Source organism: Equus quagga, chromosome 5 (assembly GCF_021613505.1).
Source record: "Equus quagga isolate Etosha38 chromosome 5, UCLA_HA_Equagga_1.0, whole genome shotgun sequence".
NCBI lineage: Eukaryota > Metazoa > Chordata > Mammalia > Perissodactyla > Equidae > Equus > Equus quagga.
Window position 1 is genome coordinate 14,436,257 of NC_060271.1, and position 9,864 is coordinate 14,446,120.

Below are 9,864 nucleotides of genomic sequence, written 5' to 3' on the forward strand. Positions count from 1 at the left end.
ACCAAGGCGGGGGAAAAATTAAGCTTATCTTATCCCTGGGCACACAGTTAGGGTAAGAGAGACCAGCCATCTCTATTCCCTACCCCTCCACTTGTCCTTTTGTTAACTCTTGCCAGCTATCCCAGCAGGGGGAAAAATTATCAAAAGGGAAAGGACCTCTGTACTTGTGTTCAGTGGAGGAAGCTGGCACTGGCAATAGCCACCAAGGCCCGAGAAGGTGGATGAAGGCTTCCCTGAGGAGAAGAAACTTGATCTGAGCTTGAAGAACAGAGCCTGGGGAGGAGAGGGGCTCAATTAGCTGGGAAGCAAAGTCCAGTGGGAATCTAGTCATTCAACAAATATTTATCAAGAAAGTCTTCGAAGTACAGCTAGTAATTTGCATTCAGTTTAAGGGGATATATGTGGGGCAAGGAAGGGGGAGAGGATGAGTAACAGAGATGAGGTTGGAAAGACAAGTTGGGAGGCGTGGACTCTTGAAGGAGTTTGGACTTAGGATAAGTGCAATATGAAACCATGATGCGGTTTCAAATTGGCAGTGAGAATTAGATTTGCATTTTAGAAATATCTATCTGTAGTACAGAGGATAAATTGAAGGAGGAAAGAGTAGAGGCAGGGGAAATCTGGAAGGAGGAAACAGGAAGCCAAAATAAGGTAACTGATTCCAGGTCTGTGCCTAGGGGTGTGAAATACCCTGGCCCTGATGCTGACTGGAGATTTCACTGTGAAACGGGGAGGGAAGGGTCAAGAGCACAAATTCTGGGCTTAGGCCTGTGTTCAAAACCTGTCTCTGCCTCTTTCTGGCCATAAGACCATGACTTCTTCTGAAACTCACTTTAAAAATAATGAAAACAAACAAAAAACAGCCCACTAAGTGGGAAAAAATATTCACAAGTTATTTATCTGACAAAGGGTTAATCTCCATAATATACAAAGAACTCACACAACTCAACAATAAAAAATCAAATAACCCAATTACAAAATGGGCAGGGGACATGAACAGACATTTCTCCAAAGAAGATATACGGATGGCTAATAGACACATGAAAAGGTGCTCATCATCACTAATCATCAGGGAAATGCAAATCAAAACTACACTAAGATATCATCTTACACCTGTTAGAATGGCAAAAATATCCAAAACCAAGAGTGACAAATGTTGGAGAGGCTGTGGAGAAAAGGGAACCCTCATACACTGTTGGTGGGAATGCAAACTGGTGCAGCCACTATGGAAAACAGTATGGAGATTCCTCAAAAAGTTAAGAATAGAAATACCTTATGACCCAGCCATCCTACTACTGGGTATATATGCTAAGAACCTGAAATCAGCAATTTCAGAAGCTCCATGCACCCCTACCTTCATTGCAGCATTATTCACAACAGCCAAGTCATGGAACCAACCTAAGTGCCCAGCAACTGATGATTGGATAAAGAAGTTGTGGTATATATATACAATGGAATACTATTCAGCCATAAAAAAGGACAAAGTTGTCCCATTCACAACAACATGGATAGACCTTGAGAGTATTATGTTGAGTGAAATAAGCCAGACAGAGAAAGACGAACTCTGTATGACTCCACTCATAGGTGGTAGTTAACATATGGACAAAGAGAACTGATCGGTGGTTGCCAGGGGAAAGGGGGGTGGGGGGAGGGCACTAGGGATGAAGTGGTGTACCTACAACATGACTAATAATAATGTACAACTGTAATTTCACAAGGATGTTAACTTTTATAACCTTAATTTAAAAAAAAAGCACCAAAAAAAAAAAAAAAATGAAACCAGTAATTCTTCCAGCGAAGGACAAACTGAGATGGTATATGAATAGGGCCCAGCCCAGAGGCCACAACTTGATCAATGTGAGTTTTCTTCCTGCCTCCAATCTGGGCTTCCTCTTGTGCCTGAGAGTTCCCCTGGCAGAGAGAGAAGCCAAGTCTCACCAACGATGCTCCTGAACATGCTTCACAAACACCAACTAGGACAGACAGATTGAAGTAGGCCCTGGGGAGGGTTGGGGCATTTCTGGGTACCAGACCAAAGAGGACTTCCAGGAGATGTGGCTGGCAATTCAGGATAGCTTAGAGCCAAGTGGGAAAGGAGTCTTGGGAGCTAGTTACAGACATGTTCTTCTTTCTGAGGGACAAGAGTAGGACATATAGGGGCCAGAACCTGTGACAACCCTGAGAGGGTTCCCCAGATTCAGGAGAGAACATTCCAAAGCCCAGCAGCAGAGGAGAGGGGGCCTCTTTTGGTCACCTGGAAGCACTAGCAATCCATGTCCGTGGCAAATTAACTTCTCAGTTTGAAGTTTTTCAGCCTTCCAAAAGAGTGTGAATTTGGTCTGCAAAACCAGATGAGGGCCTGCTTGTAGTTAAAAATTCTCGAGGGAAATTTTCTCCTCTTCCACTTAGCACTGAGGTTAAATGCAGGCGATTTTCTTTGTAGTCCCCTGGAGAGCAGCTGGGGAGAGGAGGGACAAGTTTATTTCCAGGTCACCCTTAAGTGTGGGCATAGCACTTTGGGATCCTGGCCTTACGGAGAAGTTTCCGAGTAGACTCTCCACCATAAGCTCAGGGAGCCCTCACATAAGCTCAGGTTCACCAGGTAAGGAGAATGCCCTCAAAGTGAAAGCCAACTGCAGAGCTCTTCTCACCTACGCAGCTTCCTGCTTTCACTTGTTTCTTTGGTCTGAATATTCATTGTGTTTGCCAGCTCATAGATGTATTTAATTTTTAAATATATACATTTTGGGGCTGGCCCCACGGCCGAGTGGTTAAGCTCGCACACTCTGCTTCCATGGCCCGGGGTTTCGCCAGTTCAGATCCTGGGCACAGACCTAGCACCACTCATCAAGCCATGCTGAGGCAGCATCCCATATGCCACAACTAGCAGGACCCACAACTAAAATGTACAACTATGGAGCTGGCCCGGTGGCCCAGCGGTTAAGTTCGCATGTTCTGCTTCTCGGTGGTCCGGGGTTCATTGGCTGGATCCTGGGTGCAGATATGGCACCGCTTGGCAAAAGCCATGCTGTGGTAGGCATCCCACATATAAAGTAGAGGAAGATGGTCATGGATGTTAGCTCAGGGCCAGTCTTCCTCAGCAAAAGGAGGAGGATTGGCAGCAGTTAGCTCAGGGCTAATCTTCCTCAAAAAAATAAAATAAAATAAAATATACAACTATGTACTGAGGGGCTTTGGGGAGAAGGAAAAATAAAAAACAAATAAAATCTTAAAAAAAATTTTTTTAAATATAGATATATTTTGTTTAATATTTTTAATTGTTTTGGGGAAGAAGGTTAGCCTGAGTCCTTAGGCCACCATGTTGCAAGAAAATCAAACGGGCAGTTCCAGTCCTTAGTGACCTGATTCTTCCGCTGCACTTGGCTCTTGTCCTGCTGGGGTTTTCTCTACTGCTCTGACCACTCCCTTTTGGTCTCCTTCACAGGCCGGTCCCACCTCCTCTCCCTGTTCCTTCAATGCTGGTTCTGCAGGCCTTAGCCTCTGCTTCTCCTCTTCCCCTCGATATCTCACCACTCCCCTGGCTTTGAGCTGTGACTCCCCAGTCTCTCTGGCCCAGAGTCTCCTGAGTCCCAGGCCCTCATAGCCAGTTGCCACGGGGCTCCTTGCCCTCTGAAGGTGTCACAGGCACCTCAAGGTGAACATGTCTAAAACCGATCTCATGACTTCCCCCATACCTTACCCCCATCACATGCTAAAAATACTGCATCTCTTACTTTCCTTACCAGTCACTCAAGCCAGACACCTGGAAACTCTCCCTTTCATCAGGCCCCACAACCAGTTCGTCACCAAGTCCTGCTTGTTGTGCCTCACTTCTGTCCTTCCACACTGCTTCTGCCCTAGATCAAGGTGCCAGCACTTGTTTCCTGAACATCTCTGACCTGCCTTGCCCCTTCCAGTCCATCTAGCCAGTGATCCATCTGAAACACATCCCTAGCCAATCCCACTTCAAACCCTTCAGTGGCTCCCCCTCAGGACAAGGTCCAAGCTTCTTGGGATGGCATTCAAGGTCCTTTATGATCTCTCCTGCCTTTTGTCTTGGTGAGGGACCTCCCCCAATTCTAAATGAAATGGCTGGCTATCCCGGGAACACACCAGGCTGTTCCCACATCCCTGTCTTTGTTCGTGCTACTGCCTCTGCTGAGAAGGCTCTGCGTCAGGCTGGGGCCAATCAGGAGAAACCACACAGTGAGCACACAGGGGCAGCTGAATATAAGAATTTTAAACTGTAACGGGGATGGAAGTAATGAGGGACTGGCTAGTAAGAAGTGAAGAGAACTCTAAAGAATACAGGAGTAGCAGAGACCTAGGGCTGAGAGGGAGCCCAAGGAAGAGGCGCTCCCTGACCCCTATCCAAGGCTGAGGCCCAGACGTTGCTGGAGAGGGCATGTGCCATGACAAGGGTGAATTTGGAGCTGAGAGGCAATGAAGGCAATAAAGGACAACTGGTACAGGCCCAGTGCCCCTCATCCACCTTGTGCAAATATTCCATTTCTCAAGGCTCAGTTCAAGTGCCATCTTCTCCACAAAGACATTCCTGGCTCTTCTTCCCCTTCCATCCGGGTAGAACTGATTCCTTTTGTGAGTATAGAATCCTCCCCTAGCTTGACATACATCACTGTACCCCAGTCACACTTCTGTTGGGGACTTAGGCTGGTTGATTGAAATTTTTGGTTTACCTGCCCCCACCCAGGGTTACCAGAGAAAAATACAGGACACCCAGTTATAACTATTTGAATATCACATAAACAACAAAAATTTTTTTCGTATAAGTACATCCCATTTATTGGATGAGGCATTCTTACTTAAAAAAAAAAAGTATTTATTATCCAAAATTCAAATATGACTGGACGTCCTGTATTTTTATTTGCTAAACCTGGCAACCCTTCCCCCACCTCCACCTCCACCTGTGGTCTCCCTAATGGCAGAACATGTTTCTGGCTGACCTCTGAATCCCTGAAACTAGCCCATTTCAACATCGTTAGTGCTCAATTAATGTTAAGAGAATGGTGACTTCTCTGGCTTCAGGGTTGAGAATGACTGGAGGGAGCTAAGACTGGAGACAAAGAGGCCAGTTAGGAGGATTAACTATAAACCATCCCCAAAATTATGCAGGCTTAAACAGACGAGCACTGGGAATAGAGAAATGAGGATGGACTTGCAAGATCTAAGGAGCTGAGGACCAGTGGGTAAGGAAAGTGATGAAGCTCAAGGAGTCTAGGATGTTGCCCAAGTTTCTGGCTTGTGTCACTGGATGGAGGTTGCTGCCATTCAGTGAGGAGGGAACCCTGAGGAGATTTAGAGGCTGGAGAGCAGGGAAGCCCATTGATATGAGGCTCAGAGAGAGGTAGAGCAGGGCCGAGAGTGGATCTGAAGGAGTGAGCAGAAGATATCGGGGACAGATATGTTAAGTTTGAGGCTATGCAGATAGAAGTATTGGAAATACAGGCTGGGAGCTCAGGAGAAAGGTCTGGGCTGGAGATACAATGTGAGCATCATTGGCATGGAGGAGACAGTGTTGCTCCAGGAGAGAGTATAATGGGAAGAGAGGAAGGCCTGTATCAGGCCACGAGGAACACTTAAGAGGCAGAGAGAGAAAAGGAACCCCAAAATGGTCTGAGAATGAGCAGAGGGGTGGAAGAAAAACCAGGAGAGTATGGGATTGAGAGGACAAGTTTTCAAGGAGGGCTGACAAAGTTGAGCGCTTCTGAGAGTTCAAAGAACTAAAGGCTGAGCAGTAGCCTTTGAGTTTAGTAATGTTGAGGCCCGTGGTGACTCAGCAAGAGCTCTTTAGTGAAGGAGGAGAGGTGGAAGCAGACAATATAGATATTTGTATTTGTGATATATTTGAGCAAGTTTAAATGTGGAGGGAAAGGAGGAATTCAAGAGAATAAAAGTTGAAGAATGGGGAGGCTTGTACCTAATTGAACAGAGAGCCCTGATATGGGGTCCTGAGTACAGGTGGAAGAATTAATGGAGCTACAGGAGGACATTAATAATAGTATGTAGAGTAGGGCATCACACCTCGAGGGCCATGGACTCCTAAGGACTCTCTGAATGAGCTTCAGAAAGTCTGTGAACCACCTGTTTACCAGATTTACACATCAGTGGTTTTTTCAGCATTTTGTTGGGGGAGAAGCTCCTTGGCTTTTATCAGGTTCTCTTGAGGACTGTCAAACTCCGAAGCAGGTTAAGAACCACTCCTGTGAACAAGAAAGGTGATCGCACATGGCACAAATTCGCCTAGATCTTTTCTCTGATCTCTCTGCTTTCTACCCAACCTCTCCATTTCAAGATGAGACCTTAGCTAGTCGGTTGGCCCACACACTCTGTGTTGCAGGGGTCTGTAGCCAGGGGAATATGGCAGTCCCTGGACAAGAGGGGAGGAAAGCCATTGGCAAGGGCAGGGGGAGCACGTGGACCCTGAGCCTTGATTCCTGACTGCAATGAATGTAGAAGGAAGTTTTGGGTGTTCCCTGAAGCTGGAAAAACTGTCATTTCAAAGCCCCCTGTAGTTTTCTGTCTTGCCAGAGGTGGTGACCTGATACCCCTTGAGGGGAAACCGTACTGTAGTTCCCAGGAGACCACTCAAATGGGCAATGTAGTTTTGCGAATGTGAAACAAAGACGGCAGTCAAAAATTGAGATACCACAGCCACCTGTGGCCCCGGGAGTTAACGCACTCTGCCTGGTGAGGTCATGTGCAAGGTGACCTCTGCTGAATTGTAGGCAGAGATGTGCAGCTCCACAGCTTGTTTCCTTTGGGGAAAATATCTTTACTTATTTATTATTATCTATACATTTTTTCTAAAAAACGTATCTTTTTTTTTTCTTTGCAGGGAAAGATTCACCCTGAGCTAACATCTGTTGCCAATCTTCCTCTTTTTTTTTCCTCCCCAAAGCCCCAGTGCATGGTTGTGTATCCTAGATGCAAGTCATTCTAGTTCGTCTATGTGGGCCACTGCCACAGCATGGCAACTGACACATGGGTGGTGTGGTTCCATGACCTGGCAGTGAACCCCAACCACCGAAGCAGTGAGCACAGAACTTTAACCACTAGGCCATCAGGGCTCGCTCTACTTATTTATTATTTTAAAGAGGGATTTGGGTTTTTGTGAGCTGCAAACTGAGGCCAGTTCTTGTGGAAATGTGTTCCTCTTGGAGAAGTTGCTGTTTCATCTGGGACTTTGTGAGATGTTGGGCACAATGTCTCTGGGGCCCAGAATGCAGCCTTAAGTTGGGGGCAGACCCGACTCCCTCAAGACCTGGCAGTTGGGGAGTGTTGAGAGCCAGCACCTTTGGCTCCGGCTCTGACCTGGCTCTCTCGCTGTGAGCATTGTCAGAGAGGGCCTTAATCTGTCTCCTTTAAGTGGCTCTGAGAGCAGAGAAGTCCACTGAGGGGCAGGCCCTACAGGGTTTGGGGACTAGGTCAGATTTTCAAGTCTTTCCAGCAGGGGCTCCCTGGCCCCAGTGACCCTGGATTGACAGGATGTCCACCCTTAGCCAGGACCAGGGCCAGGCTTTGTGAGGTGTCTGCAAACTGCGTGGCACTGGTGCGATTTTCTTGGTGGGGGTTGGGTGGTTGAAGACTGAGGATCCTGAATCAGTTTGGAGGCAGAGACGGGTAAGGGGGTGTTTGAGGGCACCAGGAGAGCACCAAAGTTTGGGGAGCACCTGGAACTGGAGCAGTGAACACAGAAGAGAGGGAGCACAGGCTCGTTGCCCCTCCTTGACCAAGAAGGCACATGGCCATCAGACACCTCTTGCCAGCTCCTCACTCTCGCCTGGGTGAAGGGGGCATCTGTGCCGGAGCAGGCAGGCCCCTAGGCAGTGTGGAGGGCATTGCAGTCAGTAGTGTCCAGTGCCCGAGGGACCCCCCTCCGCCTGCCTCACTCGGGGTGCTCTCATACACCCTGGCTGCAGCTCCTGGCCCTGTGCTCACAGCTGCCGAATCCACCTCCAGCCCAGACCTCCCTCCTTGGCTCCAGACTCGCATAGCTCACTGCCTCCCGACAGCCGCTCTGGGTGTCCTGTGCTTCCTCAGACTCAGCGTCCTTTCCAAACACATGTCCCCCTCTTATTGCCAAAGAAGACAATATAGGACAAATTCATCGGGCCCAGGAAACAAGGTTTCACAGGACACGCAGAACAGCTCAGAGGGATTGCACTGACTTTTTGGACATGACTCCGGGACAGTGTGGAAGGCTAGGGCTGGCACTAACCCCTATTTCCTTCCTGATGAAGGTGTGTACCTCTTAGCTTCTTGTCCTTTTTCATCCTATTTGCCAAATTGAATTTAAATAATGATTTACGTAATTGTTTATTTATTGTCTGTCTCTACTAGTCTAAGCTTAAGGTCAGAGATCTTGTCCCTTTCACTTCTGTATCCCTGGTGTCTGTCTACCGAGCATCTGGCATATGATAGGTACTTAATAATATTTGTTGAATGAATAAATGAATATCCTTGTTCATCACCCAAGATGCAGGTCCCTCTGGAACCTTCAGTCCTTTCCTGCCTTCTTGTCGCCATGATGCTCCATGCTTCATCCCCCTAAATCAACCTCCCATTGCACCCTCTTCCCCACCCTCAGCCTTTTCGGATGCTCTCTTGCCCTGGGCTGCTTCATGGAATGTGGGTAGTGAGCTCCCCATGCTGGACCATCTACAAGCATAGGCAGTGTATGCACCTGTCAGGGTCCCTAGAGGGTGGCACACTGATCAGTGACAGTGGGGTGGGGCATTGTGTGGTTCTCTGTGTCTTTACCCATTAAGCAAAGCTCCCAGGATGCCTGAGGTCGCAAGGATAGTGCTTTCTCCACTGGTAACCCCAGGCTCCAAGCGCTGGGGACTGTGCAGGGGGTGGAGAGCTGGGCTGCTGAGACTGGTGAACACACCTTTGCCACTCACTCTCCCTGTGTTCCATGTCCCCCATGTCCCAGAGCGGCTGGGTGGGGGCAAGCAGTTGGAGATCAACGCCAGGCCTGTGATTGCAGAGTCAGCCTGAAGTCGAGTGGGACCGTCAGGGCATGATCTCTATCCAGCTTCTTCTCCCCATCCAGCCACCACTGCGCAGGAAAGGAGCCGACAAACCACAGAAGTAAATAAATAATTTAGAAAAAATAAATAGGGGTCCAGCTCCCACCGGTAAGTACAAGGCCCGCTCTAGCATAGGCCCTTCAGCAATGCAACTGCAATACGTCTCCTCCGAATTTTGTTCCCCCAGGGCCTGGACTGAGGCTGAGACCTCAGACACTGCTGGGTTCTCCAGAGGAGTCCTGGGTCCGTGGCCTGGTCAGTGCCAGAGTCTGTAGAAGTGGGTCCTAAGGTCTCCACGGCTGAGGTCTCTGGTGTCTGTAGGGCTGGGACTGGCAGGGTGAGGACCCTGGGGCCACTGGTCAGTCGTCCCTCCATCTCTCAAGGGTTGATGTCCATCACTCATCTCCGGTTGAGGCCCCTGGCTCGCGGGGTCCTGCGGGAGGGCCCAGGCAGGCAGATCCAGGGGTAGGGGTGCAGTTGGCAAACCCCGGTAGGGAGTGCTCAGCCCAGGCAACCGCAGGCGGTGGCTGACAGGCGCTCCACGGTCCTCCAGGTGCTGTTGACGTCCATGAAGGAGACCGCCTCGTAGCGCGTGGGTCGGCAGCAGGGCTGGCTGACGGGCCGGGAGCCTGGGGGCGGCCGCAGGGCCCCGGCGCCCAGCAGGCTGGCCAGGCTGAGGTCGTGCGGGGAGCGCGCGCGGCGGCAGGAGCCGCTGCAGAAGCGGAAGCGCACCAGCTCGTCGGAGCGGTGGCCCAGGCCGAGCGCGCGCACCGGCACCAGCTGCGAGCGCAGGCGGCAGCCCCGCGCCCCC